The sequence below is a fragment of the Diceros bicornis genome, chromosome 14, assembly GCF_020826845.1.
Source record: "Diceros bicornis minor isolate mBicDic1 chromosome 14, mDicBic1.mat.cur, whole genome shotgun sequence".
Lineage (NCBI taxonomy): Eukaryota > Metazoa > Chordata > Mammalia > Perissodactyla > Rhinocerotidae > Diceros > Diceros bicornis.
This window is the reverse complement of record NC_080753.1, coordinates 18,384,506-18,390,431: the sequence shown is the minus strand read 5'-3', so window position 1 is coordinate 18,390,431 and position 5,926 is coordinate 18,384,506.

The following is a 5,926-nucleotide window of genomic DNA, read 5'->3' as shown; positions in this document are numbered from 1 at the left end:
ATTGCATTCATTTCTTCCCTTTTATCTTCAATGCCACAACCCTGTTTCATGCCATTATTACCTTTATTCTTAGTGGCTACAATATCCTCCTAACATTTCTTTGATCCAGTCCCCCATCTCCAGTCTCTCCTATACTTATATCATTGCAGACTAATATTTCTAAATCCTGACTCTAGTAATAATAAAAAAAGATAATTCAGAAGTCCATCAAATAAAATATGAATTTTTCAGTATGAGATTCATGGGTCCCTATACTGCACTTTCTGCTTGGACAAATTCAACTCCTCTACTGGAAACATACCCTCAAGCTAAATGGACTTCATTGATCCAGCAACACATTCTGTGCTTTTCTTTCTTCATGGCTTTGCTTAGGCTGTTCACATCACATGGGATGCTCAGGCCAAAAATCTAACCCCACCTTAAGTGCTATCTTAAATACAATGTATTTCTACCAGGTTTGGGTCTACTAGAAATAATATCTCCACCCTCTAGGTACTCCCTGTGGGAACTTTGTCTTGTGAATTTTACATCTTCACTCAACATAAGGGCTCTACCAGTATTTATTGATTGAATTCGTTGACTCAGTGGTCTAAGCCTTTCAAATTTAGCTGCACTTTGAAATCACTGGAAGAATTTACAAAAATACTGAGACCTGAGCCCCCCTGGTAGAGATACTGATTTAATTGGTCTGGCACGCAGTCTGGGCATTGAGACTCTAAAAATCTCTCTAGGTCATTCTGATATGCAGCAAATTTTGAGGACCAATGGACTGCTAATCCTGGGATTGCCCAAAATGTCTTTTGGAGTGTGTGTGTTGGCCATAGTCTCCTATGGTTACTTGGTTGGTGGATTTATGTCCATCCCGATTCTGTGAACAGATGGACTCTTGAACCAGCTCCAAAATGTGGCTTCCCTAGACCAACTCCAACCTTATCCTTAATTTCAAGCAACATTATTAGGAAATGCTTATTTTGGGTTTACTGGTTAAATATATTCCTCCAAACTTCCTTATAATCCTGCTTGCTGGTTTTTGGGAGCACCGATTATTATTATAATTAAGACTCTAACTATAAAAAAAGGAAAAGGTTAGTAGATAAATTGATGAGTTTAAAACTATGTACACATATTATGCCTCACTGTGATTTCCAAAAAAAGCAAAAGTGAATCTTAAGCATATGACTTAAAAAAATAGTTTATGCATTTTAACCAAAGCATTGTTTTAAATTTTGCGTTTAGAAAAGGGCAGGTGGGGGAGAAAATCTATGCTGTTACTCTCATCACATAATTTGTATTTGTACTATTCTGTATAGTCATCTTTCATACTGCTTTATGATGAAAGATATGTATTATACCATAAGGACCCAGTACTTGTTTACAATGTTTTCTTTCTTAAAGTAATCTATAAAGCAGGGATAATAATACCTACTCTATTAGGCAGATGTTATTTGAATTGTTACTAAAACTAATAATATTAGTAGAGAGGATTAGTTTGAGTTGTTTTCCTGGAAACTGTGTATTCCAATTGATCCATGTCAGTCTCTCACTCTTGCACACTGAGGGACACCAGGTGTATATGAGGTGACCAGATGGTCACAGGCATCCATGACAGGATACGGATCATGTTCCAGCATCAGGAGAATCAAACTCATGTCCTTAACTGGCTCTTGCAAACACTATATTCTAAGCAATAGAGCTTATGAACTTATGTATTGTTGCTGAGTTTTTGGATCCTTGACTTTAACAGATAAAACACAGAAAAGTGGACTGTGATGCTTGTATTGTGTAAACCTTTCGCTGCATTCCAGCCCAAGAATATGTCTCAGAACAACCTTTCTCTTCATGATCCTACTCCCAGCTCCAAACAGTTCCCCATATCCTGGTGATCCTTACTTTATGATATCCCATCTGTAACCACGTTCCTTTGGGTCCCAATGGTCTCATCTGCAATAGCCTTCATCCTGGACAACCTGCTTTCCAGTTTGCGTGTCCCTGTGCATTGAATACTCACCCAGACTGTGGTGCCTATCCCCCATCTCTATTAGAATCTTATCCAAACCTCAAGGTGGATCTTTTCATGATGCCTTCATTGCCCTTTCTTGAACATCCCATCCAGAAGTTTCCTCAATAGATCATAGGTTCCTCAAATGCAGGTACTATGAGTATTGGTATTTTTCTCTGAGCCTAGCACAGAGGCCAACACAGGCACTCTTAAATATTTGCGGAGTAAATAAACATAATCCCAAGCAACCTAGGGGTGCTCCAGAAACCCATCCACAGTAAGTCTTGATCCTAAAATACAACTTAATTTCTGGTCCTAATTTTTTTTAAGGGCTAACTGCCAACAAACTTTTGGAGATTTAGATAACATCAACATTTTTCCGACCCTTTCTAATGTGTTTATTAAAAAAGAGACAATAAAATAACTATGCTAACAAATAGAAACCAAATTAAAAAATTTAGTTTATTTTCCTCTTCAAAAGTTCTGCATCTGTTTTTCTTACTAACCTCTTTTTTTTTCATCTCTGTCCTTTGGTTTTTTTCCTTCATGTCAAATCACATTCCCTTTTATTTCGCTATCAAGATGCATATAGCTTTAGGCTCTACGGAAAATGGCTATTGAGTAAATCCAAACATTTCTGTACAAAATTCTGGGCATCTTTATTTAAAAGAATGTGGAAAACTATATAAAATGAAATGTTATTAGACAGAATTCTCTATTTAGTCATGCAAATGATGTCAGTAATGAAGACAACTCTGCAATGACAAAAGCTTCTAAAGTGAATTGCAGATTATTAAATTTCCTCAGAGTAATTTTGGCACCAGATGCACTTAAATCCTGTGAATGCTGGTTATCTATGTATTCCTTGTAATGCCACCACATTATTCATCAGAATACAGTGGACTTGGGTTTTCAAAGATTTACCATTTTGGTTTTAATGACTTAGAAGTGGTGCTGACAGCACATGAATAATTTTGTGCAAACTTGGAACTGTATTGCATGCAGCCTAAGGGATATGCCTCGTGAGTAAGTCTCTGAACTGCTCAGGAGACACCAGCCTATTTATTATTGTCTCCATCTCTGTAGCTCTCATCTGGTGAGAAAATTGTTGGTTCAAGCACTTTTATAGTTAATATTCCTACAGTGTTACAATGTAATGCAGCAAGAAGGTTTAGGCTGAATTTTTTTGAACTGATTATAAATTGCTTTAGACTTGAAGTAAAGAAAATTATTAGAGGTCTTAAAGGGCCACCTAAATATTTCAGTAACACTTTAGAAATTCATATGTTTTAAAGACATCTGTGAACTTAAAGATTCATAAAAAATATGTCTCAGGAATGCCACGCTGTTTTGTATTTTATTCAGAATCCTTTATCATAACCATGTAGGAATAATTGATATATATTATCATGGTATTATTTTTAATGTATGATTCTTGACTTTTTAAAGGATAAAATTTATAATTTTTAGAAATTGTGATTCAATAAAGGACTAAAGAAGTACAGATTGTTTTGTTACATTGTGATGTCATGAGATGTTATGTTTAGGAAGTTTTATTCCTACCCTAGAAGACTCTTTCCCTAAAGAATAGGATCCCAAAGATCCCACAGAGGTGAGATGAAGAAGCCATGTATTATGACGTTCTGTGGGGCATTTAACATTAACAATAAGAAATAAAGGAGAGTATAGTGAATTTATGAACAACCTAGCTTGCAGCATTTGGAATTGTGATCTAGAAAGAACTGATGAAGTCAATCGACCCTATGAACTAAGGAGTAAATACCTGTATTATCTTCTATCACTATTTTAATATGCTAACTGTTCCTTATTATGACTAATGGAACTAGATATTTGTTGTTGTTGTTGTTAAAAATAAAAGGTCAACATAGCCAGAAATACCGTAAATAACTTTGTCTAGTGGCATTATAGTAAATATAACGAGATGACATTTATGCAAGTAGCTAAGACTTTATTGTTATTTTTCTTGAGTTTTACTGTTAGGCTTCAGATCAGAGGTTTCTTTAACAGAGTAATCCTGAGGATTTAACTAAAATTATTATATCTTCATGTATCCAAAGTATGAAAATAATAATGAAATAAACAAGGAAATATTCGCAACATAATTTCCCTTGATTGAGTTATGAGATTAATTTAATAACTAAATGTGGTTTACATGTGCAAATCTACGTGGAATAACTTGTTATTTCTTTATTTTTATTATAGTTAGAAAACCTGGTTTATAAATTGTCTTTTCATTTATAAAAATTCTCTTTTCATATATAGAGAATAGAGATAAATTTTGATAAATGTCAAAATTCAGGCAATTTGGAGACTTTCGAAGGACTCACACGAGATATTTGCTTCTTATGTGGGTATTCAGGCAGTTCCTTACTTTGAAGATATTTTGGGATGGAAATATAACTTAGGTAATATATATATATATTTTTGATATTGACATTTTTGTTCAAAATTCTTTTTTAAGCTTTCCTCAGTAAGTAGCTTTACTTTTAGAGCCCAAGATACAGAATTACAGAGCAGAGAGCTTTAAATGGCTTATTAGTTTATTTGCACTCTTTTAGGAGTGATAAATGAGGCTGTTTTCACGAAGAAGATGTGGTAATAAGAACCTATATGTCATACAACATTTAAAAAGAGAATGTTCTTTTAGGGAAAGACTTCTGAAAACGGTGGTTTGCCATGAAGTTTGTATTGATAAGACACTGGAGTCTCATAATTTCATACTTTTTATCATTCTTTTTTATTCTGTTATAGAAAATTTTGTTTAGCCAGGATTAAGAGTAAGCGGGCTTTTGTTTTAGGAAAACAAAGGAAATAAAAGTACTCAACTTTTACTTTCATTCCTACAATTTGTCTATGCATGGGTGAAGAATGTTTCTTTCTAGTAGGTTTCTTCTTACTGATTCTAATGTTTCCAAAAGTGACCTGTGTTTCAGAACCCTAATTTAGCCAAAAATAATAGTAATGGCATTGGTGCCAGTTTGTACCATTGGCAATAGTACAAAAGAAACCTAAGTAAAATGCCAAATACTGGTAACTTTGTCTCTTTCTATTTGCTTAAGGTAAACAAGCAAACAAAAAACTGAATTTTCCTTCCATTGATAAGAAGTGCACTTGGAATTTTTACTGAAGTTATTCACAGATTATTTGATTGTGCACCTCACTAGGTAGATCACTGCCTCTAGGTCAACATCAGATATTCTCTTTATGAACCATTTCATGCTCTGGGATGTATGTAGAGAGACAACCGAAAAACCACCTTGAGAGATTTCATATTAATGACTATTATATTAACCAGAATGCACAAGTAGGACTGCACATAGGGGTATTCCTCTTACATTTAGCCTGGTCTAAATTTACAAAGGGAAAGAGCATCAAGGAGGGGTGATACATAATATTACTTTGTGCTTTAATATATTGCCATTTAATCAAAGGTTGCATGCCATTTTGTCTTTAAATACCCTTATGAGGTAGCTTGGAAAGATCTCTGCCCTCTTCAAGCTGTGACAGATTTCCTATTTAAGAGCAAGAGAGTCTATTGCTGAAAAATATGCATAATTAACAGGGAAGTATAATAAAGTTGTTGTTTAAACTCTACTAAAACTTTGGGATATTTGCATTGGTGAGTTTTTGGTCTAATTTATCAGTACCTAGCACTTTTATGTTTGAGAAGTAAAGATGCCAGAATTGCCTGATTCTACCTCAAAATAGATGCCGCATACTTCAGCAGGGCATGCAGGAATATGAGAGTTTGGTCTTTTTCCAGCTCTCTTATTATGGCCATCAATAACCAGTGAATCGACCAAATAGAATGATGGAAGGTATTTCAGCTTCCTGGGGAGATTCTATTGAACTTCTTACATTAGACAACTTAAATGTTCCCCACAACATACTATAGACTGCCTCTGT